Source organism: Silene latifolia, chromosome X, assembly GCF_048544455.1.
Source record: "Silene latifolia isolate original U9 population chromosome X, ASM4854445v1, whole genome shotgun sequence".
Classification (NCBI taxonomy): Eukaryota; Viridiplantae; Streptophyta; class Magnoliopsida; order Caryophyllales; family Caryophyllaceae; genus Silene; species Silene latifolia.
Window position 1 is genome coordinate 13,446,420 of NC_133537.1, and position 27,791 is coordinate 13,474,210.

At 42.5% G+C, this 27,791-nt stretch overlaps 1 long non-coding RNA gene across 1 annotated transcript; it reads left to right on the top strand.

The window, feature by feature from the left end:
- Nucleotides 1–23,751: 23,751 nt before the first annotated feature.
- On the top strand, nucleotides 23,752–27,439 carry LOC141621227 (uncharacterized). Its single transcript, XR_012532156.1, has 3 exons — nucleotides 23,752–24,027; nucleotides 24,127–24,194; nucleotides 27,247–27,439. It is a non-coding gene; the product is annotated as an uncharacterized LOC141621227 (long non-coding RNA).
- The last annotated feature ends 352 nt before the right edge of the window (nucleotides 27,440–27,791 follow it).

The following is a 27,791-nucleotide window of genomic DNA, read 5'->3' on the forward strand; positions in this document are numbered from 1 at the left end:
CACTTCTTTTCCTTATCGAATTACGAAAGATCGTTATTGACTATCTTGCTTCACAGGCGTGGGTGTACTCCTACTTTCCGAGCCTCTCGCCCAAGAGGACGGAGCCGCTGGAGAAGGCCTATCCCGTTGTGAGGGATTGGGTGATGTGTTGCACGAGGAGCAAGCGTTCCTCTCATGGTGTCTACCGGCGGGACGTGAACGCTCTTCAGCTGGACAGCGTGAGCATCTCACTTATATTCGTTTTGCTTCTTTACTACTTTTTAACCGATCATAAGAATGATTTCTTGCTTGTCTTTTCCTAGTGGGTGCCCAGGACTTGGGCGGAGTACGCTGACGCTCCTCCTTTTGTGGTTGAGGTCCTTCGACCTAGGAGCTCGAGCCGGTTGCTGTTGAGGACGTCGATGGGTCCTGTGTGGTATTTGGGCGAGCGCTTGGCTCGTCAGTGCTCTCAGGATGTCTTGACGGTTCCCATCGATCCTCCTAAGACGATGTTCAGGGAGCCTTCTGAGGCTGAGGCGGAGGCTGACTTGGCAGGCGTTGGCGGTGATGCCCTTCTGCTTTCTGGTGAGGACTACTCGGCGTTCCTCTACGGGAGGTTGGCGTACTGGCCGGTTGTGGTGAGCATTTACTCTCCTTATGACCATTTCGAAAGTATGATGAATGATCATCGATTTAATGGCAATCCTTTGTCTTTGCAGGAGGTTGAGGCGGCGGGCATCGAGCCCCCAGAGTACCCCGAGACCCTCGAGTACACTGACGCGACCGGGAGGACGACGATCTCCGAGCTGCGTGACTTTGAAGTGGCTGTGACGGATGCTGGCTTGGACGAGTGGCAGTATCTGATTCGGAGGGTGAGCCTATAATTTGTATGATTTTTGTGTAAGAACACATTTGATTGAACTTATCCAATTATTGAGAACTTCTTATTTGAAAATGCAGGTTGCGCCGTCTCGGTTTGTGGCGTTATGGAGGGTAGCCAACCGGCTGCGAGCTACTACCGTCGAGGCACTTATCGACGGTCGAGGTCGTCAGGTATGAACCTTTCGTCTACTTTATTTTTGAACTTTCTAACTTTTCTATGATTGCTTGAAATGATTGACATGAGCCAATTGTTGCGTTTGCAGAGGGAACGCGAGCTGGAGCGAGAGCTGGCTCAGTCTCGAGAGGAGACGGCTCGTTTGCTGAGGGAGCTCGAGGTTCGTGACGCCGAGGTTGCCACTCTCGAGGCAAGAGTTGCGGAGTTAGGCGGCGTCCGGCAGTAGTTTTTTTTGTTGTTTGTTTGTTTGTTGTTGGCTGTATCTTGCACATTTGTACATTTTAGGACCTACATTTTGGACATTTTGGGTTTTGCTTGGGGCTCGAGCCCCCAGTTTGTTGTACATATCCCTCTTTTGGTCGTATATACGATGGCCTGAGTGCCTTTGATGCTGGGTTGCGTTGTTTGTTCCTGCAGGTTAGCTTTGAACAGGTTTGGTAGATGACGGTTTACGCCGTCATGCTGCCGAAATTTACATAGAAATTCACGTAAAACATACATTTGTATACATGGCCTAAATTAGCGCAAAACGAATGACTCAAAAGTGCAAAAGTGCAAAAAAAATGCGAAAATGCAAAACATTTGTCGGAAATGACCGGACGGTAGGGAGGGTTACCCCCCAAAAAAATGAAAAAAAATAGAAACCTATAAATTAGAAATGTAATGCAGGACGGGGGTGGAATGATTCCTCAAAAAGAAATATAAAAAGAAATATATAAGTTTGAAATAAATTACATTAAATTGGAGAAATGATTCCCCGAAAAAGGAAAACAGAAAGAAATATATAAGTGTGCTAAAATGACGAAAATGCTGATATTGCCTCGAAATGCGTGCCCGTGGAATTAGGAAACACGAATTATGGTAACTTTGACGTATTTACCAAAATAATAACCCGTAGGAATAAGAAATTATGCGCTAAAGAATTTAGGAAAGATCCAACGCGGAAAATCACAGAGATGTTGCTGAGGAAGAGGCGCAGCAGGAGCTGCGTCCCTTTGAAGAGGCGCAGAGATCTTCGCGCCTGTTTCTGGTGTATCCGTCCTGGCGGATTTTAGGAAACAGATTTTAGTATAAATAGAAACGTCGATGGAGGTTTTATTCACACAATTCTTCCGTCTCTTCCTTCGTCTTTATTACATAAAACTCTCAAAATAATCATTCATCATGAATACTTTAGAGATTCGTCTAAAAGAGTGGACCAATGAGTTTTCCAGTGTGGAGAAGTATGACATGGGTGCTTATAATCTTGGATCGTTGTTGAGTTTGAAGCTTATCAAGGTGGTCAAACCATTCCTAGATGCTTGTCTTGATTATTGGGACCCGAATTATCACGTTTTTGCTTTCCCCGGAGGTGACATTTGCCCATTTCCTGAAGAAATTGTTGCGATCGGTGGGTGGGACCCAGAACACTTGCCTGCTATTCCTTCTACTTCACAAGGGTATAAGAACAAATTTAGAGACTTGCTTGGGTTGACAAGAATTGAGGTGGATCGTCTAGTGACCTCGAAATGAGTGCGAATGTTGGACTTTATTGACCGATTCATTAACAAGGCCGACCCCACCATCTCATATGTTGCTAGGCGAAGGGCATTCGGATTTTGCTTGTTACATATATATGTCCTTCAAGGGCATGTTGATGAGGATTTGAGAGGTGATCCCCGTTTCCTGAGCCTAGTTGAACAAATGGGCTGCGCGCAGAGCCCACTGTTTATGTTTAGGAGAGATCCTATTGGGTTTGGATAACAGGAAAGCCAATCGTGACCTACCTTATTTGGGAAGTCCCATTATTTTGCAGGTAAAATAATAAAGAATTTCTTCTCTCTTTTTGTTTTTGTTTTCGTTTTTTTTTTCGTTTTTTTTTCGTTTTTTTTAACACCTGCTTTTTGGTAGGTTTGGCTTATGGAGCGTCTTCGATTGATCGAGCCCCCAGTTAATGTTCTTGCCTATCATGCTCTCTCAATTGCTATGAGGACTAGGCTCTACATGGTGGACTTCACTCGAGTCTGCAATTATTGGGAAAACAAATTGAAGAGTGATGATGGTCCCTTGATTAGATGGATCGTACCATGGTGGCATCTCAAATCTGTCACTGGAGTATCTTCCTTGGATCCTACCCGATCTGTGCGCATTCCTGGCTTGGAATTCATGGTGTGCATCTTCCTGGAGAGGCTGATGAGACAGGTTGGACTGAAACAGACAATCCCGAAGCTTGACACCGTCCCGCAGACTGCTGTGGCGCTTACTACTGAGAGTCGAAGGGAGTGGGCCATTAAATGGGCTCAAAGAAACGCATGGTTCTTGAACTCTTCTGTTAGTGCCTTATGGGTGTCGGACTCCTATCTGCGGTGGAGGAAAGCTACTACTCCGGAGGAGCGTGAGAGATTGAGGAAGCGCGAGCCCGTTGACTACAAGGTGCACGAGGTGGAAAAGGAGAAAGAGAAGCATCTGACTGAGGGAGAGGAAGAAGCCGGGTTTCGAGTTGTTCATCCTTCGAAGAAACCGAAGACCTCTCCTGCCGTGGACAAAGTGATTGAGAAGAATGGGAAGGCTAGACCTCGAGAAAGACCGTTGGTGATTAGGTCCGAAGTGGCGCAAGAGCGTCCGGCTCGAGGTCGTGACAAGAAATATGACAAAAATGACAAGGGCAAAGGGAAAATGGAGGAATAGCCCAAGTCTTTATTATTATTATTATTATTTATTATTATTATTGTAATAAGAAGGTGGGGTTTTTAGAATCCTAGCCTATTTTATTTTTTGTTTAGCTTTATTATTATGTAACGTACTATTATTATTATTAGAAAATGAATGAAATAAAGGAGGTTAATTGGTTACGAAACCGTTGTGATTTTCTATTTATTATTCTTGTCGAATTCCAAATGCAACTGCAAATGTCCTTCTATTTACATTTTAAAATTAATGGGTTGTATCCTGCGAAGGATTGCCTACGTATTCATTAAAAAAATGAAATCAAACCCTTGCGCGTAGTTCGAGTAAATGTAAAAGAATAATTGTTCTAAGCAAGAGCTTGTAATGAACTTAGAAAATAAGCATGAGCTTTTTACTTAATCTTAAGGTACAATTTAGTTTATTTGATGATATGAGGATGACATATTGTCAAAATGCAAGAGCAAGGTGACATTAGCTTATTTCAGCTTGGCCATGGGCCGTTTATTTAGTGCCACAAGAGCGACATGTGAGGTTACACGAGGCGCGTTTTTGTTCCTATTCTAGGCATAATACCGCTTTAATTGGTCAAGGTTTGTTGGGTTGGCAAATTCATTCCCATCTAGGTCTGTGATTCTAACCGCACCCCCTGGAAGTATGGACTTGACTCGAAATAGCCCAGCCCAATTAGGTTTGAATTTTCCTCGTGGATCGACAGGTAAAAGAGCTCTAATCGACTTGAGTACTAAGTCTCCTTCCTTGATGTTCCTTGGCTTGACCCTTTTGTTGAAGGCTCGTTTGATACGTGCTTGATATGTTTGGACATTATGTAATGTGCGTAGCCTACGTTCATCCAGGAGGATGAGTTCTTCATATCTATCCCTCTTCCAATCGGCTTCCGGGATTTGACTTTCGAGTAAGATATGCAATGATGGTATTTCTAACTCGGCTGGTTGTACAACTTCCATGCCGTAGGTCAAATAGAAAGGGGTGGCCCCAGTGGACGCCCTAACAGATGTACGATATCCCCACAAAGCAAAGGGTATCTTACTTGGCCAATCTCGATAGTTGTCAATCATTTTCTCTAGAATTGTTACAACGTTCTTGTTTGCCGCCTCTACCGCGCCATTAGTCTGTGGTCTATAGGGCGAAGAGTGGTGATGCCTAATTTTGTACTTGGCTAGAAATTGCTCAGTCTCAGCTTGGAAATGTGATCCATTATCACTAATGATCTCATGTGGGCAACCGTATCGACAGATGATGTTGTTTTGTATGAACTTTGCTACATTTTTAGCCGTGAGACTAGTGTAGGAAGCCGCTTCTACCCATTTATTGAAATAGTCAATTGCAACTAGGATGAAACAGTGACCTCCTATTCCGGCTAGAGTTATCTTCCCGATTATATCAATTCCCCAGGCAGAAAATGGCCAAGGAGATGTCATCGTATAGTGCAATGAAGGAGGGACATGCTGTACATTCCCGAAGATTTGGCAGTTGTGGCAATGTCTTACGTATTTGATGCAATCGGATTCCATTGTGGTCCAATAGAACCCCAAACGTGTGATTTTCTTTGCCATCATCGGCCCACTCATGTGAAGACCGCATTCTCCATCATGGACCTCTTCCATCACTTTCCGCGCCTGTGAATGATCAAGGCAACGTAGGATTACACCAAGAGGTGTTCTTTTGTATAACTCTCCTTGCATGAGAACATATTGGGAAGCTAGTAGGCGTATAGCACGTTGTCCCATTTTTGTCCATATCTGGTGGGTAGGTACCGTTGATCATGAAGTTTAGGATTGCTTGGAACCAAGGTTCCTATGTGATTTCCTCTTCATCGGTAATTTGGTGGACGTAAGCTGGCTCAGACCGTCGTTCGATACATAAAGGCATTTCCACCATGTCATCTGGCATATTAATCAAAGATGCAAGTTTTGCAAGAGCATCTGCAAATTGATTTTCTTCCCGAGGTAGGTGTAGATAGGTCACGTGATCAAAGAATTGGGCAACTTGGTCTATTCTGGCTTGATAAGGTGCTAAGCTTTCGCTTCGGATTTTCCAGGATCCTGTAACTTGATTGATGATCAGGGACGAATCCCCATGCACTCGGAGGTTTTTAATGCCTAAGCTCACTGCCGCTTGCAGTCCAATGAGACAAGCTTCGTATTCTGCGGCATTGTTTGTCATCTCGAAGTCGAGTTTGACAGAGATCGGTGTATGCTCGCCTTCAGGAGAAATGAGCAACACTCCTATTCCAAATCCTCTTAAGTTTGATGCTCCATCAAAGTAAAGGTCCCAGGAGTCTACATCGGTTTGGAGTATATCCTCGTCTGGAAATGACCAAGTATCTATTGTTTGTGCATCATTGATGGGATTTTCTGCAATGAATTCGGCAACGGCGCGCCCTTTTATGACTTTCAGAGGCACGTATTTGAGATAGAACTCTGAGAGCATCAAGGTCCATCTTGCTAGGCGTCCGTTGAGGACGGGTTTCTCGAATAGGTATTTGACAGGGTCCATTTTGGAGTATATTTTGACGGAGTAGCTAAGCATGTAATGACGTAGCTTCTTCGTTGCCCACACAAGAGCGAGGCATGTCTTTTCGAGTTGTGAATATTTACACTCGTACTCCAGGAACTTCTTACTAAGGTAGTAGATAGCCCTTTCTTCCTTTCCTACGGCTTGAGCTAGCATGGCGCCCATGTCTGTTTCGGTTACTGTGAGATATTAACCAAGAGGTTGGTCTCGTTGAGGTGGCATGAGCACTGGTGGTTTAGCTAATATCTCCTTGATTCGGTCGAACGCCTTTTGACAGTCATCATCCCACATGGTGTGATATGTTTTCTTGAGCTTTTTGAAGATAGGTTCACAGATCATGGTGAGTTTCGATATGAATCGACTTATATATTGCACTTTTCCCAGGAATCCTCTGACTTCTTTTCCCGTTTGAGGTTGTGGCATTTCGATCAGAGCTTTGATCTTGGAAGGGTCTATTTCTATACCTCGTTGGCTAACGACGTATCCCAGGAGTTTGCCAGATGTTACTCCGAATGCGCACTTTTGAGAATTGAGCCTCATGTTGTACTTTCGTAGCCTTGAGAAGAATTTGCGAAGGTTCACAATATGCCTCTCTCTATCCTTGGATTTGACAATCATGTCGTCTACGTATACCTCAACTTCTTTATGCATCATGTCATGTAGGAGTGTAGTTGCGGTGCGTTGATATGTAGCTCCGGCGTTGATTAACCCAAACGGCATGACCGTATAGCAATAGGTTCCCCATTGAGTGACAAAGGCGGTCTTATGCATGTCTTCTAGGGCCATCTTGATTTGGTTGTATCCCGCGTACCCATCCATGAAGGATAGTGTTAGGCCTGGAAATCCACAGACCACCCTGATCAGCATCTCATCTAAACCTGACTGCCAGGCTCTCAGGGTGCCAGGCTCTCAGGGCACATGAAGTTAGGCGCCAGGCCATGGAGAGGACAACGGTCCAAATATCAGGACAATATTTGACCATATCCGCGTATATTAATGGAAATAAATACGCAGCATTAAGTATGAAGATTGTGCAGTAAATACGGTAATTAAGAGGGAAATATTCAGCAATTATTACCAGCAATTATGGAGAATATTCAGCCTTCAATGCTTGATCATGCAGCCGTTCAAGATAGGAAGCTATATAAAGAACACTTGAGAGATCTGAAAGGAGGACATCATTCATACGCAAGAAGACATACACATATTACATAGAAATACAAGCATTGTTGTTATCATAAGAATATCCTCTCAATTCATATAGTGAAATCCTCTCCTGGTTTGGTGCCCGTGGTTTTTTCCCATTCAAGGGTTTTCCACGTACAAAATTGTTTGTCTTGTTATTTTTGTTATCTTGTTTACAGCTTAATATCGTACCCTGTCAACCTGACCAGAAATCTAACTAGAGCTAGTTAACCCTGCAAGATATCACCCTGACTTGATTTCGCCTTGCGCAAAATCCACACAAAACAATTGGCGCCCACCGTGGGGCATCTAGCTCTTTAATCCTTTTTTCTTATCTTACAAAAACTTAAAAACCTACAAAAATGGCCCAACCCACCGTTGAAGATCAATTGAATGCAGCTCTCCAAAAAATCGTTGAGTTGGAAAGCCTGAAAGAAAAAGTGGCCCAAATCAAGCAGAAATCCGCAATCGAAAGAATCGAGTCACCTGAAGCAAAGATTGGAAAAAACCCAAGGGGCAGGCTCTAGATTCCAACCAGGAACCCCATTTTCATCAATCATCAAAAACATTGATTTTTCCAGTTTTGGGAGCCCAAATACTCCTAAAATCACTAGCGTAGATGGTGATGAAGAGCCAAAAAATGATGATAAACCTGATGAATCTGCAGCGGCTATCATGATGGCAGTAGTTCAAGATATCAAGAAACTCAATGAAAAATTTGACAAGATACCAGGAGTACCTGCCAGTATGGAAGAAGCTGCTGCCCCTGACAGCTATGCTGATTCACCCTTCATAGATGAAATAGCCAAAGTAGATCTACCAAAGAAGTTCACAATTCCATCCATGAGGGTCTATGATGGAACCACGGATCCACAAAATCACGTGGCTCTTTACAAGTAGAAGATGTTGGCTGCATCCATTCCTAGTGAGTTCAGACAAGTTTGCATGTGCAAGGGGTTTGGAACGACCCTGACTGCCCTGCCCTGCAATGGTACATCAACCTGCCTACTGGCAGTATCCACTCCTTTGCCAACCTGATTAACAGTTTCAACCAACGATTCGCAAGTAGCGAGGAGTTGGAGAAACGATCCATGACCTTTACCGAGTTACACGAAGCTTTGATGAAACTCTCGGGACATTCCTTGCAAGGTTCAACAAAGAAAAAGTATCTATACCCAGATGTGACGTTGGAACAGCAGTGGAGGCATTTAGACAGGGGTTACTACCACATAGTGACTTATATAGTGAACTCACTAAGTATCCCTGCCACACCTTCGAAGATGTTCAGGCCAAGACCCTTGCCTTCATCAGGCTGGAAGAAGATAAAAGTTACAAGCGTGGATCACCCAGTGGACCAAGGGATCTTGAAAAAAGCAATAGGAAAAGCAACAGAGGGAACAATTACAGACCTACTCCATATTCCCAGGCCGGATCGTTGAAGTCAACTCGACTCATGAGTATCAAGGTAAGGCTAAGGTTTATCCACCTATCTCCGAACATAACTTTTGTGTTGATACTGCAGGATTGATCCAGAGGCTTGACAACATGGGAACGGTTGTTAGATGGCCCAGGAAGGTAGAGAATCCAAATCCCAGAAGAGACAATTCAAAATGGTGCGAATTCCACATGGATATTGGACACACCACGGATGATTGTTTCACTCTGAGGAAGGAAGTGGCCTACTGCTTTGAAATCGGGATACTTAAAAGACCTGATCAAGTCAAAAGGCAGGAATGCAAACCAGGATAAAGAAAATCAGGAGCACAAGCAGGATCGCAGCCTCCCTCCACCACCACCACTCTATGAAGTAAAATTCATATCAGGCGGCTCAGAGATTTGTGGCCTGACAAGCTCAGCGGCAAAAAAGATAGCCAGGACACCGAGGACTGTGTCACCCTACAAACGGGATCCAGTTCCAACAATCACTTTCAATGATTGCGACCTGGCGGGCATCCCTGATGTTCATCACGATGGCCTGGTCATTTCTATGCAGATTGGAACAGCCACAGTAAGAAGAATCCTGGTAGATGGAGGCAGCTCAGTAAACCTGATTATGCTTGACGTACTGAAAGCCATGAAGATAAACGAGGATCAAATCACCAAAAAATCCAGCGTCCTAGTAGGTTTCAGGGGTGAAACCAGGAGCACTCTAGGAGAGATCCACCTCCCAACCTACGTGGAGGGAGTCTCATCCTATGAAAAATTTGGGGTCCTTGACTGCTTGTCATCCTACAACGCCATCCTGGGCAGACCCTGGATTCACAATGTCAAGGCCGTACCATCAACTTATCACCAGTGTATCAAGATACCAACAGACTGGGGCATAGCCACAATCAAAGGGGATCACAAGACAGCCCAGGAGTGCTACACAACAGCCTTGAAGTCTTCTAAGGCAGGTAAGTCCCTGGCATAGCAATTACGAGACTGTCAGAGCACGTATGTAGCACCTCCCGAATGGAAACAGATCGGGTAATTCTAGACCCTGAGTACCCTGACAGGTATGTTTTAATAGGATCCGACGCGCCGGATAATGTCGGGCTCGCCCGAATCGGTATTCCTTAAAAAGAAATCATCTTGGTTTGCTTGGTCACATTTTGATATGACTGGAATTAGTGCTGATATTATTACTCATAAGCTCAATGTTGACCCATCTTTTAAGCCTGTGCAGCAGAAAAGGCGCAAATTTGCAGCTGAAAGAAACACCATAATAAATGAAGAAGTAGAAAAACTCTTGGATATGGGGATGATCAGGGAAGTAATGTACCCTGAGTGGCTGGCTAACGTAGTTGTTGTGCAGAAAAAGAATGGAAAGTGGAGAGTCTGTGTAGACTACACTGACCTGAACAAAGCTTGCCCCAAAGATCCATTCCCCCTGCCTCATATTGATGCCATGGTACACGCAACGGTCAGTCACGAAATGTTGACATTCATGGATGCTTCGGCCGGATTCAATCAAATAAAGATGCACCCTGCCGACCAGGAGAGTATTGCATTCATTACAGGACCGAGGCATATCTGTTACACTGCCATGCCTTTCGGCCTGAAGAATGCAGGGGCAACGTACCAGCGCCTGGTCAACATGATGTTTAAAGACCAGATAGGTGACATCATGGAAGTATACATAGATGACATGGTGGTAAAATCCAAGAATGCAGAAGATCATGTGAAGCACCTAGAAATAGCATTTGAGATATTAGAAAAATATAACATGAAGCTGAACCCTGCAAAGTGCCACTTTGGGGTCTCTACAGGCAAATTTCTTGGATATATGGTCACAAAGAGAGGCATAGAAGCAAGCCCTGAATAGATAAAGGCCATCCTGGAGCTTTGATCACCCAAGTCTCGTCAAGGATATCCAAAAATTGACAGGTAGGGTAGCTGCCCTGAACCGCTTTATATCAAGATCTTCTGAAAGATGCAAAACATTCAATAACTTACTCAGGAAAAATAAACAATTCCAGTGGACGGACGAGCATGAGGCAGCTTTCCAGGATCTAAAATCCTACTTATCATCTCCACCCTTACTGGCTAAACCAGAAAAGGGAGAACCTTTGTCAGTATACCTATCTGTCACCGACACAAAGAATCAGTGCGATCCTGGTGAAAGAACGGGACGCGGCAACATCCGGTCTACTATGTAAGTAAAAGCACGCTAGATCTTTGAGTTGAGGTATGGACTACTTGAAAAATATGTTTTAGCATTGATAATGTCATGTACTAAGCTGAGACCTTATTTTGAAAGTCACCCAATTATAGTCAGGACCAATTTACCAATAAAATCTGTCCTGCGTAAACCTGAACTTTCAGGCAGGATGGCCAAATGGTCAGTACAGATTAGCACATATGACATCTCCTTTGAACCCGGGCGCGATCAAGTCGCAGGCCCCTAACAGATTTTGTGGTGACTTCAGCCCTAACCTGGAACCAGACCTAATAAAAGAGGTCAACCAACTAGAAAATAAAACCCTAGACCAAGAATGGACCTTGTTCATAGATGGGGCATCCAATGCCAGGGGGACAGGGTTAGGATTAGTACTTAAATCACCCGGGGAGATGTAATAGCTCAGGTAAGTCGTGAGTTCAAAGCTACCAACAACGAAGCGAGAATATGAAGCCACGATAGCAGGCTTAAAGGTATGTCTAGACCTCGGTGTTCAAAACCTAAAGGTAAAAACTGATTCACTCTTAATTGCCAATCAAATAAAGGGAATTTATACGGCTAAGGATGCAAAAATGATTTCGTATTTAGAATATGCAAAAAACCTTACCTCGAAAATTCCTTCATTTGATATCGATCAAATACCTAGAGACTCGAATACCCGGTGATGATGCTGGCCGCCCTAGGTTCAAACTTTACCCCCATTGTTTTTGATAAAATACCAATTGTGCACTTATTAGAGCCGACCATCGCAAACCGAGCGGGTGTCAACCTGTCAATCAGGACAGTAACTCTTGGACTAAACCTTATTACGATTGGTTTCTCCGAGGAATACTACCTCAGGGAAGACATGAGGCAAGGGCCTTTAGAATTAGAGCTTCATCTTATGCTATCATCAATAACACCTTGTTCAAGAGATCGCAGGCTGGACCCTACCTGAGATGCTTGGAGCCTGACGAAGCCAAGCTAGTACTTCAAGAAATACATGATGGACACTGTGGCAATCATAAAGGAGGAAAGAGCCTGGCAAGCAAAGTTCTCAGGACAGGCTACTACTGGCCTACGCCGAGGGTGATTTGACCTGGAATACTCTTCGAAATGCGAAGCTTGCCAAATCCATGCACCAATCATACATCAGCCATCTGAACTCCTTCATTCAATTTCCGCGCCCTGGCCATTTATAAAGTGGGGCATGGACATTGTGGGAAAACTGCCTGTAGCTCCAGGACAAAAAGTCTTCATGTTAGCCATGACTGATTACTTCTCTAAATGGATCGAGGCTGACTCTTACAGGCAAGTAACCGAAAAAGAAGTAATATCCTTCATCAGGACAAACATTATTTGCAGATATGGAGTCCCATCAGAAATAGTATGTGACAACGGAACTCAGTTCGTGGGGAAAAGGACCCAAGCATTCTCGCAAGAATGGAATATCAACTGGTAACATCAACCCCTGGATACCCAAAAGCTAATAGCCAGGCAGAGTCAAGCAACAAGGTAGTCATAAGCTGCCTAAAAAAGAAGTGAAAAGGAGACGAGGCGGATGGGTCAAGAACTTCCATTAGTACTATGGGCGACAGGACTACTCCAAAAATGCGACGGGCCAAACATCTTACTCCCTGGTGTATGGTGCGAAGTCTGTCATCCTTGCGAAGTATGAGTACCAACATCCAGATCCGGCTGAACAACGTTGAAACAAACAAAGACCGATGCAAGATAACTTAGTCCGACGGAAGAACTAAGAGACGCCTGCCAAAATCGAATGGCATCATATCAACAAGCAGTTGCCAGGACTTACAATAAAAACGTCAGGGTTAGGGTCTTCAAAGAAGGATACCTTGTCCTACGCAAAGTATTTCCAAATAAAAAGGAAAAATCAGCGGGCAAGCTAGCTCCCACATGGGAAGGCCCTTACTTAATTGATTCAATTGTTGGACAAGGAGCATACAGGCTCCAAACACTAGAAGGGGAAATGATCCCAAGATCCTGGAATGTAACTCATTTAAAACTATTCCATATGTAAAGATCAGATCAGGCTACAGTCAGGTACAAATTCAATCACTACTCATCCTGATGTGCTATGTGATGAACTACATGCTCTATATGACTTGTCTGTATTTTATACCTACTCAACTAACCCATCTATTTACTTTTTGAATCCTGAACAATTATACATAATAAAAGATTATACGCATAAATATTCAGGATTGAGGGCTACTCTACTATATATTCTGAAACAAAAATTTTGCACTTAATCGTGCCTAACGAGTTGGTAACCATCACCGGATACGGTAAAAAGTCGGGACCAATCGGCATGAAATAATTGCCGACTGACTAGGTTTCTTGCCACGGATAACAACCTATTTGGACGCAGCAAGACGGTGCAAGGGTGTTTTATCCCGACCATCAGTCTAAAATGCCCTCTCGACAGGCCGAATACCAAGCCCTCCAGCCAGGCAGGGGACATAAGCCCTCCTGACAGGCCGGATTTCCCACCCTTTCAACCATTATAGCAAAAAACTATACTTGGTTGAAATACTTATGACAAAAATTGAAACAAAAATGTGCAGGTTATTTAACCAGAATAATGTGCAAATCATGCAAACAAAATATTTGACAGGTCCAACAGGATGAAACTCACAAATCAAGCAAAGACAAAAGTAAAATCAGCTAAAAGAAGGCCATCATGTCTATATTAATAAACCCTTACCCCCTGGGGAAAAGGTGCCAAAATATTCATAAAGGCCAGGGAGAGCCCCCCTGACCCAAAACAGGAAAACGAAAATAATGTTTGTCCAGGGACATCCCCCCTGGATGGGCCAAAATACCAACTGAGAATTAAAAAATATTACTGCTTCTCCTCAGAAGCAGCAGCACCAACAACTTGCTCCCCACTCTTAGCCGGCTTAGCCTCAACGTCCTGCTCCCCTGGAGAGTCGACCTCCTGCTCATTCTCCAAATTATGCAGGTCAGGATACTTTGAAGCAGCAAAGACCATCTCAGCTGCAGGGTCCCATTTTGCCCTGGCCTCGACAGGCTCCGACATGGCAGCCGCCCTACCCTTGGTGTAGAAATAGAGGGAAGAATCATCTAACTTGAACTCCAAGTCATCCCTCTCCTGGGTAAGCTCTTCATTCCTATCCAGGGCCTCCTGCAACAGCCGCGTGATTGAAGCTGCCTCAGTCTTAGCAGCATCTCTCTCAGCCTGCACTCTTGTCAAATCAGCAGTCTTGGCAGCCAAGTCAGCCCTTGCAAATTCCAGCTCAGACTTCAACCTATCATAATCTGATCTCATCAGATCGATCCTGGCTACCAAAGAAGTAGCCTAATAGGCATTATGGAGACAGGTCACCGCACCCTGACCAAAGACAAGAAAAGTATGAGTAACTTGTACCAACAATAGAAGACTACCAAAAACAAAACACATGGAAATGATTCCAACATACCTCCCTCACAAGAGCCGGGGCACCGCCAAGAGGTCGACCGAATGATCCATCAAGCAATCGCCGAGTAGCAGTCTCAACAGTGGTCAAGGGTGAGCATGACATCGATTTAGAAGCTGCATAGTCCCTGATTTTCACCCTAGCAGCCTCCATATTATCCAACCTGGCTCTCACCTCCCTGACCGGGGCAAAAACGTCAACATCCTCAATCCTCCTTTTCTGGGCTGCTGAACTTGTTTCAGCAGGGGCAGCAGGCGCAGTACTGACCTTGGCAGCATTAGACTTCTCAGTCAAGTCTATAATAGGCTCAGCATCCCCACTCCCATGGGGACCTTCCTCCTTGATTTTCGCCAGCCTGGCTGAAAGGTCAGCCATGCCAAACCTGGCAAGGCTGAAAGGTCAGCCATGCCAAACCTGGCAAGGATAACAGACGACCTGGTAGCTGCAACACGAAATACTATATCAGCAATAAAAATAAAACATTATCAGGAAGCCCAGGTAAAAAAGAAAGGAAGAATTAAAATTGACTTACAGCCTGAGGTACTGGCACCAGCAGCCCCTGACACTTTAGCCACCCTGGGAGCCCCGTCAGCCTTCAAATAGCGAGGAAGGTGACCAACCCCACAACAAAGAGGCCAGGACCTCTCCAAAGGAGGAATAGCAAGGAAAGCAGAGACATTGGGAGTAGGGTACTCAGTTTCAGTAACCTAGTCATCAACTGCACACATAAGAGGTATGATTTATTATTTTCATTTCATTTTCTCACTAACAGGAAAAACATGCAGGTCAAAGAAAGAAATCAAAAGACTCACCACCACACAGGCCTCATGATTTAAATACGCCGGTCGGGACCCACGTAATTGGTCCCGACAAACATATAGCCTTGACTGCCCAACCCTTATCGTGGCCACCTTTGTCTAAATTGCTCGAAGAGGAGTAGTTGACGGCCGACCTTAAAACTTATACGGCCAGGATCGTTTGTTTTAATAGCATAACAGTCTTCAAATCATCAAGAGAAAAAGAGACATTGTGTTTTTTACGGAGGTTCTCAATAGAATGATAACTTTCCACACCATCGGCATTAATTGATAAGAAGGAACACCAATCTCCTTAATAACCTCAACCATAAGAGGAGAAAAAGGAAGCTTACAACCCGCCTCGAAGGCCCGGTCGTGGATGCAAAACCAACCAGGACAAGCCCGATCGGCCACGATAGGAGAATTCTCGGGGATCCAGACTTCAAAGATCGCGGGGATAATCCCCTTATCCTTCAAAATCTTCTCGAACTCGGGCTTCAAGCGGTTTGCGGAGCGATCCTCATTTAAAGCCTTGGTAGGCTTGAATTGAAAAGCGCCATGAGATATTGAAATCATCTCCAATGGAGGATCACTTGACTTATCCCCTACGGGAGATGGGAGGCGCGAGAAGAAGCGGGAAGAGTTTGAAGAAACTTCCTCAGGATTCTGAGAAGGAGGAGTAGCAGGAACCGCTGCCCTGGTAGATTTTTTCTTTGCAGCCATTGATTGAAGAATTATGAAAGATTGATTAAGAGATTTGGGAAGTTGAGAATTAAGAAAACTGAAGAGAAAGGAAGTTAAGAGAAAGAAGACGAAGAAATTATGTTGATGAGTTCAAATCAATGAAGCACCCAAGTATTTATAGCAAAGAAGATTAGGGTTTCAGCCGCAAAATAATTAAGGAAGTTGCAGTAAATAGACCACGCATCAGCAGTTGCAGTAAAAAGAGCCGTTACAGGAAACTGATCAGGGAAAATTAACCGTTGGGTGATCTTATCAAAATTAAAGTTATCTCCTCATTTTTTCGTCCTGGCACTACCAATGAGGAGATAAGGGGCAATTGTTAGGCCTGGAAATCCACAGACCACCCTGATCAGCATCTCATCTAAACCTGACTGCCAGGCTCTCAGGGTGCCAGGCTCTCAGGGCACATGAAGTTAGGCGCCATGCCATGGAGAGGACAACGGTCCAAATATCAGGATAATATTTGACCATATCCACGTATATTAATGGAAATAAATACGCAGCATTAAGTATGAAGATTGTGCAGTAAATACGGTAATTAAGAGGGAAATATTCAGCAATTATTACCAGCAATTATGGAGAATATTCAGCCTTCAATGCTTGATCATGCAGCCGTTCAAGATAGGAAGCTATATAAAGAACACTTGAGAGATCTGAAAGGAGGACATCATTCATACGCAAGAAGACATACACATATTACATAGAAATACAAGCATTGTTGTTATCATAAGAATATCCTCTCAATTCATATAGTGAAATCCTCTCCTGGCTTGGTGCCCGTGGTTTTTTCCCATTCAAGGGTTTTCCACGTACAAAATTATTTGTCTTGTTATTTTTGTTATCTTGTTTACAGCTTAATATCGTACCCTGTCAACCTGACCAGAAATCTAACTAGAGCTAGTTAACCCTGCAAGATATCACCCTGACCTGATTTTGCCTTGCGCAAAATCCACACAAAACAGATAGTAACGCGTGATCTGCGGTATTGTCCACCAATATGTCGATATGTGGTAGAGGAAAGTCATCTTTAGGACTTGCTTTGTTTAAGTCTCTTAAATCAATACAAACACGGATTCTCCCATCCTTTTTGGGTACGGGTACTATGTTGGCTACCCAGTCAGAGTACTCGGAAACTTTGATGAACCCGGCTTTGAATTGCTTATCGACTTCTTCCTTAATCTTGAGAGCCCATTCTGTCCTCATTCGATGAAGCTTCTATTTCACGGGCTTGAAACCTGGCTTAACTGGGATTCTATGTTCGGCGATATCCCTGTCGATCCCTGGCATGTCTTTGTAGGACCAAGCGAAAACGTCTTTGAACTCGTTTAGGAGGTCTATGAAACTGGCCCTTTCGGCAGAGCTCAAGGTAGTTCTTATCCTAAGTTCTTGGGGTTCTAGTTCGGTTCCTACATTGATGGGTTCGGTGTTATCTATTACTCGTCCCCCTTCCCCCTCTTGTAGTATTTTCTTGGCTATGTAGGGAGGTATCTCAATTGAGTCTAGGTTTGGGTCATCCTCAGTATCATCGTAAACAGAATTGCATTCAAGATAACACAAAGAGTAAGCAGAACCTGATTTATTCATATTAAAGTTTGAGAAAAGTTGAAACAAGGAAGCCATCTGATCTGTGGTCAACGGCGGTAAAGGGACAGTTGTTGGGACATTTCCCGAACTACCGTTACTATTTGAGGCTAAGCTAGGAGAAACAAAGGGAGTGGGGATGACGACAGGAGGAGACTTCCTAGTAACTTTACTAGACTCCGACTTTGACTCCGACTCTGACTTTGACTTGAATTCATCGTCTTCTGGTTCTCCCTTGAACATCTCTCCTTCTCCAGTGGTGAGCTTGAAGAGTCTTCCTTGATTGTTGGTCCACTTGATTGATTTTCTCCATCCTTTCTGCTGGTTCGCGTTTATTTATGTGATTAACGCGGTAGGGTTGAAGTGATCGTCTTGAAGTATCATGGTAATGATCTCATCCTGCGCGGCTCTAACAAATCGATCTTCTCCAAATAGTAGACTAACAGCTTGTTCGTCTAAGCAAGGTGCTTGGTGAGCCTTGACGGTAGGAACCGTTTCTGGAGGAATGAAGTAGCAATCGTGAAATATCTCGATTCCGGCTAGCTTCCTTCCGAGATAGTGCCAAGGTTCGGGAAATCCGTGAAAGAGTTCTTGACTTCCTTCCCTAACAAAGTATCCATTTAGGGTAGGGAGATATGGTCGCATTTGGACTCCTACGTGCTTACGGCTTTGAACTTGAGCGAGCATCTCGAGAACTTCCTCTTTAGTGGGTTTGTATCCTAGTCCAAGCGGTATTCTTTTTGAGTTGCCTTCCTTGTAGGGTACAAAGGTGTTTCTTCGGGCTGGGTTCAAAGGCATTCCCGGGAAGTATCCCTGGGATTTGAGTATGTGGTTGACCACCAAGTTGGAGTAGGGATCGTAGTATAGGGGTGCCAACTCACTTTCTATGACACTTATGCTTTGAAAGCCCCCAAGTTCATATACTGGATCCGCAAGGACTTGATTATTTGACTTCTTTTCGATTATTGCTTTGATGGGTGACGAAGTGATCGTCACCACTTTGCCATTTAGTGGGATCTTGATCTTTTGGTGAAGGGTGGATGTTACTGCTTTGGAAGCGTGAATCCAAGGTCTTCCCAGAAGTATGTTGAAGGAGGCTTCAATGTCCACTGTTTGGAAGTTATCCTTTCGCTCAATTGGCCCTGTGGCTATGTTTAGGTTAACGAGTCCTACTACCTTTCGTCGTGTACCATCATATGCGCGAACACCTTGATTGGTAGGGGTCCAATCCGACTCTTTCATGCCTAGTTTGTATGCTGTTTTCAAGGGTATGACGTTGACCGCAGAGCCATCATCTACCAAGGTCATTGGCACATTCTTCTTTAAGCAAACGACAATGATGTAAAGAGCCAAGTTGTGACTAGCGCCAAAGGGCGGCAAATCTTCATCTGAGAAAGTAATAGGATTACTTAGCTTCGGTGATTCTTGGAAGACCAAGTTGACTACATCGTCGGGTGTGGAGTTATGTGCTACGTTTAGTTTGGCCAAAGCTTGCAGTAAAGCTTGGCGATGTGGGAATGAGCTTGCTACTAGTTGCCAGACTGAAAGATCAGCCTTTGTTTTCTGTAATTGCTTTAGCAAATGGTCAATAGAATCATCTTCATTATCATTTGGTGTGATAACGTTGGTTGGACCATTTTGAGTAGTACTTTGATATGGACGCCCCGAACGAGTTAGGTGGTCCACATCTTGGTCTTCGCCATTTTGGACTATTTCCTTGACTAGGGAGTGTTCAATGAGATACTCGTCCTCATCATCATCGGCCCATACTCCATTGACTGTAGCTAGTTCCCTCATTCTCATGATCTCGTCCTCTAATTGTGTAATTTGGTCGATTAGTTTATCAACCACGACGACTACTTCTTGCATAGTAGCATTTTGGGAGAAAATTAGTGGCGCATGTTCTTTAGGTGTTGCATTGGGGTCATGTAAATTTGTCACCACATTTTCCAATTCCGAAACTTTCTTATTCACACTCATTGCCCATGCGATAAAGTCGGTAATGGTAGGGGAAATGGTAGAGTAGAACCCTTCATTCTCGATCGCGTGGATCTCATCTTCGACTGGAGAAATGAGGTGTGAATAATCTAAGGTAGATTCTTCGCTTGTGATCACTAGAATTTCAAGAGGATTCTGAGTGTTGTTGGGCTTACCTCCCTGCGGTATTGGTAGTCGACCATCCTCAATCATGTCTTGAAGCACATTTTTTAATTTGTAGCATTTTTCCGTGTCATGTCCCTTACCCCTATGATATTCGCAGTATGAATTCTCGTCCCAGAACTTGGATTTCTTTTCTGGTTCGGGTGTAGGGCCTATGGGTTGGAGTTTTCCTTGTTTCATCAACCTTTTCAGAGCATTGGAGTAAGTGTCCCCAAGATTTGTAAATTTCCTCGGTGGAGTACTCTTCTTCGATGGCTCGAGGAGGTTAACTTCATCGGTCTTGCTAGTGGAGCCGTAAGAACGACTTGTTGAGCCTTGATATCCTCGGCCTACCGTTTTGGACAAGAGCCCTTTACGGATGTCATCTTCGATCCTTGTTCCTAGTATGGTTAAATCTTTGAAAGTTTTGATGTTTTGGTACCTCAAATGATTCGCATAGATGGGTTTTAGGTTGTCCACGAACTTCTCCACGAGGGTAGCCTCGTCTGGGCGTTCAACTAGTTGGGTACTAGTCTTCCTCCACTTACTTAGGAAGTCGGTGAAACCTTCTTTGTCATTTTGGGTAAGAACCTCTAAAGTGCGCATGTTGACTTGGATTTCAGCATTATCCGCATATTGCTTAGCAAACTCGATCGCGGCATCTTCCCAAGTAGCGATCTTCTTATGTTCTAGAGAGTAGAACCATTGCTTTGGGATGGTGTCAAGAGATGAAGGAAAGATCCTTAAGAACATCTCGGGTTTGATGCCTATGATAGACATGTAGTCCTTGAAAGCACGGATGTGATTCAAAGGGTTTTCGTGCCCCTTGAATCTAGGGATATCCGTCATGTTGAAGTTGGTTGGGAACTTGGAACTCACGGCCTCATACTTACGGTTATTTTCCCTATAAATGTCATCCCCTTTGAGATACATCAATTGTTCCTCCAAATATTGGAGTCGTTTCTCAGCTGCAGTCATTCCTATGGGAGGGTTTTCTTCCCCGAAAGTGTTCACAAAGCCATCGTCTACTTCACTTTCCCAAGGAGGCAACCTCATTTCTACGGTATAAATTCGGCCTTCGATTGTATCGAGGCGGTCGTGCACTTGATCTTGAGTAACTTGGAGGCGAGATAGTGCGGTTAGGATTTGATCATTACCATTCTGGGGTTGGTCGGTGCTTACGTCGCTTGTTTCAGGCATCTTGGAAACTGGATAAGAGATCGACGACGAATCAAAACACGATCGACCATTCTAGAACACTTACTAAGAAAGAAATGTTTTGACTTAGGAAAAGGGTGTGTGCCACTTGTGTCAAGTGAGTTTTGAAAAGATGATAAAGTTTGAAAATGTGTGTCCTATTCAACTATAGTGTAGTTGTAGGAGTGGACTCGAAGTGAGGTTTTGAAATGGGCTTGGGCCCGGAATTTTGACTCGACAAATGGACAGAGTTTTGACTTGGTTTTGCGCTAATCATTGGCTTTTTCGAAGTTTACATTTTAAAGGGATTTTGATTTTACAAAAATCGTCATGGTTTCGTTTAGAAATGGTGATCACGTAAGGTACAAACATTTATACAAGCATTATAATGGGATGCTGAGTGCATTTAAAAGGGTTTTGGTTTAAAGGGTGGGTTGCCATACCGAACAATCAAACCCGAAGTCTGTGGAGAGGCTCGTACCGAACAAGAGTAAGGCCGATTCCTAGTCCATTTCCTCAAGTAGTAAAAGTCCTTGATACAAACAAGAGTAAGTACCACGGTATGGATGACGTCAATCGCTATCCATCCTTAGGCCCAAATAAGAATTAGGACCGTTTAGACGGGACGATTGGTCGAATGGGTTGGGTTGGGCCTAGGAAGGCCGAATGAAACGATCTAGGAAGACCGAGTTATGAAAACCGACAATTGTCTTGTACAAACTATTCCCTAACCTTGTTCAAGTTTCACCCTTTTGGCTACACTTAAGTGTATTATCCCCAGCGGAGTCGCCAAACTGTGGACAATGGGCCACGGGGGCGCTTGGGAAACAAGCGTTTGCATTTGTGGAGTCGCCACCAATTTATTGTGGAAAATTGGAAACAGCTAGAACTCAGCCTTGGAACAGACGCAGCAACTGCTTGTAACGAGAGGGGGGTACTAGGATGGTCGGTTCATTATAGCTTCGGCGGCAGCATACTAAGTCGGTCTTAATCAAACACATGTGAGGCGGGAAAACAAGAGGTCCTCTCGGTCCACTCTTAACAGATAACATCTTTCGATCTCGCTATAAGTCCCTAATATCACTAATACTGACTCTCGTCCTGAAAAGTGACTAACGGTCTAAACTATACCTATCTTTCGATCTCAGCACAGTTTAGTCATTTTAATTGGTGGTCTAACAACTGTCCCTATCTTTCGATCTAATGGGTGATTATAAATTAAGCATCTAACTGTCGCATGCATTCGATTCGTTAAATACAACATCAAAATCAATTAAAACGAAAGGTAACCTCACGTGGTCAGTCGATCGACCAGGTATGGCGGTCGATCGATCGACACGCTAATTCGATCCAAAACAATACTACGCCGCCTACGCTATAATTCGCCTACATCCTAGCACAATTAATCTAGCTACTCATGGTATTGATAAAAACAACAATAACAATATGAACTAATGAATTCATGCTTGAAGTATTCAAATAACAAATAGCGATAAACGATAATTGGCTTTGGATACTAACTAGCAATTCTATACTAACAATGAAATAAGGATAAATCGAAATAAGGCAGAAGAATACCGAGATTGCAGAGGAACGATTGAGAATAAGAACGAAAATTCCAATGCTAATCAATATTCCAAACCCTAATTATAAAACTAAATATTATTGTGTAAAAACTTAGGTCGATCCCCCAAAATCGATGTTCTATGTTACGTTAAATAGCAAACATACGTAACACTTATTATCAAAACCTAAACTCAATGGGCTTGCGCTTCCTCGGTCTTTTAATTCTAAATGCGGGATAGCAGATTGGTCGATCGATCGATGGAAGTGGTCGATCGACCAATCTTGAGTGTCTGATAACCGGAACCCGCATGTTGGTCGATCGACTGATGGTAGCGGTCGATCGACTGCTTGAGCCGCTACTTAACTTTTATAATCTCGTGGATTGCTATAGCAAGCACAAATCTCACAATCTCCAGGTATAAAAGTAATCAACTAACTCCCCATAAAATATGAATAATACATGGAAGCAAAAATCGCCAAAAGATAAGGATTTTTAATTATGCGAATTGATTCTTTCTCTTTTTCTCGAACCTCAGTCGATCGACCAAAAGGGGCAGTCGATCGACTGCACGAACAGTACAGAACCTCTTTTTCTCTTTCTTTTTGAATCATTTTTTTTCTTTTTCTTTTTCTTTTGTTTTCTTTTCTATTTTTTCTTTCCTTCCTTTTCCCAACTAAATCTCAATAAGAGCATCTACTACCAAAAACTAAGTAACAATCCCAAAAACTAAACTACTAGCTTGACCAAGGCAGGCTAAGTGTAGGATGTAGTAAATGGGACAAAAAGGATATTTTTGGCGGTGTGGAGCTTATGGGTGAAACGAGAAAAGGGAAACCTCTACCACATGTGTCAACTAACCACAGACCAAATGCATACAGGTATTATGTAACACCTGCGAATTTCTCATTTTGACATTTATAATTTATTTAACCGTTTAATTACTTTATTTTAGATTTTTAAATTATTTAATTTAATTAATTTATTTTAAACACGATTTTTATAAAAGTAATTTATTAAAGCTCATTTATATAAAAAAATACGTATTTTAGTCGGATAATAATAATAATGTAATAATATTAATAATAGTAAACTTCCGTCTTAAATTATAGTATATTTAAGATGAATTTCCGTCTAACTAAAGACCGTCACATGTTCACATGTGACACTACATTAATCTATTCTCAACCTATCCCGGATCGACAACTCGGTCCTCAATTTGAGACCCAACTAAAATATTACCTTTTGACTCACACTCTCACCTTACTGACCAATCCCCATCCGTTTTCCCTTTAAGCCTTCCCTTCCTTTTAACTTTCCTGAAAAACAACAGAACATAGGGTGCTGCAACAAAAGCAACAAACAAATACTCAGACGCCATTTTTCGTCGAGCTACAAACTTAGATTTCCCGCTCATTTCTTCACCATTCCTCTTAATTTTTGTACCATCCTCCTCCTTACTTTGTCCTTCATCTTTCAAGGTAATAAAGTCTCATTTTTGTGATGGTTTCATTTTTCGCTGTCTTATAAAAGTTTCGTCTTTTAGCTTCTTTATCCCGTTTTCTTGCCTTTTAATGAAGGATTTGAAGACTCGGTGGAAGAGTCAAGCTTTGAGAACCGTTTATTCGAAGAATAGGGAGCGTTTAAGGTAACGGTGATAGGTTACTCGACAAAATTGTCGAAATTTCGTCCTATGGGTCGTGTTATAAACTCTTGTGTGATAAAATTTGATTCTTTTGCTTTTCTCTTATTACTGAATGTGAATGTTTGATTAATGGGATGGATATAGAAATAAAAACTGATGATTAAGTAATTGATTAGGGAACCTAGTACGTAGATTTGCACTGATAAGCTAATAAAGATGAAAATCAAGTGTGGTGATAGGTATAAATTTGAGATTGACTTTGATAGTGTGTAAACTTTGTCCAATGCTACGGTTTTGGCATATGGATAATTGAACCCTTTTAATTTATAAGCTTATGCCATTAATGTGGAGAGAATTGGTTATGAGATGGTCTTACACACGGCTTTGGTCATTGTTTAGTTGGTGGTTCGAGCCAATTTCTTATTTCCGTCTCAAGGGCATGTCCATGTATGAATTGGGTCATTTATATGGGAAAGATTTCATCTTTTGTATGCTTAAAAACTTGTCTTATGACGGCTTCACAAATTGTCTAGAAAACCATGTATGTAGGTTGTTGATGGATGACTTTTGTGGACTGTTTTCGAGTAGATTTCACGGATGATTTGAGCCAATTATTTAATTTCCGTCTCATGTGTATATCCATGTATGAATTGGGTTGGTTGTATGTGAGAAATTTCACCCTTTTCATGCTTGAAATTTCGTTTTAAGACGGTCACAAAAGTACTTTATAAATCGTGAAAATGGACTTTGTCGAGCAGTTTTAGCGGGCTGTTTTGACGGGTTTCTTTATGTTAAATTGAACCAACTTCCTTGCTACTGTCTCAAGTGCATATACATGTTTGGATTGGGTCTTTTATTTGGGTGAAATTCCTCTTGGTTTAGCCTAGAAAAACCGTCCTAAGACGGTTGAACAAGAGGTAAATGCTGCAACTTTTAGTCCATCAATCCTCAACTTGCATGGATTTCCTTTTATATCAACTTTCCAAAAAAATAACGTAACAATTAGTAATGGCATGACACCAATTAGCAGTTAGCACAGTTGACCCGTAGCGTGTTGTATGCCCTCACAGAAGGAATCCAATCTTTATATTTAGTTGAGATTTATTATGTTAAATTAGTTGGACTAGTTATATTAAATTAGTTGAATTTGTGTACTTAAAGTGATTAGGCTTGTTGTATGCCACTTATTGGATTTCATATAAATCTTTTGTTGGGCATTATATGAGTAAATGGTTGGACTTAACATGACTAGTTTATTGGGTTTTACATGATTAATTTATTGGGCTTCTTGTATGTGACTTGTTGGAGTCACATGCCTCCTTTGTTTGGGCTTGTTAAATCTCATTTGCTAGACTTGTCACATGATTAAATTGATTGGGCCAAATAACCCTATGCTTTGTAGTGGGCTCATAAATGAGTCACTTGGACTTGGTCACATTTTATTCCGTAATTTCATATAACGTAATTTATTCATTATCATTCATTATATTTTATTTAACTGACATGTTAAATTGGGAAATGGAGTATCTATTAATATGAGACAAGTAGGAGTTATTATTATTTAATAGTTATTTATAAAGGGTCATATTCTAGATAATGTCTAGTATTGTTCGGTTGTGAGAGTCTTGGTTCTACCGGAATACTAGGGGTGAGCCAGAGGCCCTCTAGTTGCGGTATGAACGTCGGGAGGGATGTTCCCATCCGTAATTATGGTGCTGCAAGCCATAAGTATGAATGTGACATTTATAATCCCGACCCTGAGTCTTGGTCCTATCGGATACTAGGGGTGAGCCAGAGGCCCTCTAGTTGCGATATGATTCGGCGGGAGTGATGTTCCCATCCGTACTCATGGTGATGCAGACCATAAGTATGAATGTGACGTTAAGCATCCCGTCCCTGAGTCACGGTCCTATCGGATTCTATGGGTGAGCCATAGGCCCTCTAGTTGCGGTAAGGTCGTCGGGATTGATGTTCCCATCCGTACTTATGGTGAGATGCAAGCCATGAGTATGAGTGTGACATTAATAATCCCGTTCTATGTGCTTGTTTGTTGTATTTGTTTGTTGTGCCTCGGACATGTTTTAAAGGTAACCTCTGAGTCGGGCACTTGTTTGTTGTATTTGGCCATGTTTTAAAGGTAACCAATGAGCCAGATACTTGTTTGTTGTGTCTCGGACATGTTTTAAAGGTAACCTCTGAGCCGGACACTTGCTTGTTGTATTTGGCCATGTTTTAAAGGTAACCGCTGAGCCAGATACTTGTTTGTTGTACCTCGGACATGTTTTAAAGGTAACCTCTGAGTCGGGTACTTGTTTGTAGTATTTGGACATGTTTTAAAGGTAACCGCTGAGCCAGATACTTTATATGTTGTGTCTCGGACATGTTTTAAAGGTAACCTCTGAGTCGGACACTTGTTTGTAGTATTTGGACATGTTTTAAAGGTAACCGCTGAGCCAGATACTTTATGTGTTGTGCCTCGGACATGTTTTAAAGGTAACCTCTGAGTCGGGCACTTGTTTGTAGTATTTGGACATGTTTTAAAGGTAATCGGCCCGAGCGAGATACTTTAGAGGTCGTGCCTTGGACATGTTTTAAAGGTAACCGCTGAACCAAGGTACTTAAAGATTTGTATCTCGGACATGCTTTAAAGGTAGCCTCTGAGCCGGATGCTTTGCTTATTATGTGATGTTAGTAGTCCCATTTCGTGTATCGTATGTTATTTGGCTTTCAAAGTTCATGGCTAAGGTTTCCGTTCACATGTTTCATGATGTTAATCTTGTTTATCCGTGACCTATGATATTCTATCGTGTTTATAGTTGTATTATCATTTATGACATTTTGGTTGGATTGTCTCATATGTATGTATCATATGCCTTATCTATGATTGACTACGCATGTTTTGAATGTTAGTCTCATGTTTCAATACTTGAATCAAATGTTTATATTCATGATGTTCTAATATGTTCTTGTTTATCTGTGTTTCGACATTTTGTGGCTGGGAGAACCTTGAGTTACTCCCCACTGACTGTGGCGTTCATGTTTACATGAATGACAGGTTGTGAAGATGCTTACGTGGGGGAAGACGTGTGGGCTAGCGAGAACTAAACCTTGGACTAGTAGTTGGTTTATTAGGATTATTTAGACTTCCCTTTTATCTTTTGTCATTCGAGGGATATATTTTCCCTCACCTTTGACTATCGCGTTTGTATAATTTAATCTTTATTTCCGCATTCTTTATTTGTCTTTTAGATTTTTATGAACCCGCGCTTTATAAACTTTAAAAGTTTCAAAAAATTTACTAAAATTCCGCATTTTATAAGTTATATTTTCCGCGTTATTGCGGGGGTTTACATATTAAGCAGATTAAGTTCATATTTATGCACATTAATATGACATGTCTTATAAGGAGTACTACTCACATTCCTAAATAACTGGTCATAGATGTCACCAGTTATAGGCTCTAAATCTCAGAAATATGATGTAGTTTGCCAATTTTCAAAGTCAAGTCTCCAAGTACAGCAAATAATTAACGAAAACTCGTGGGTATGCATTTACGATTCTACTAATAACATGTTAAACAAGCAAGGCTTAGGCAAAACA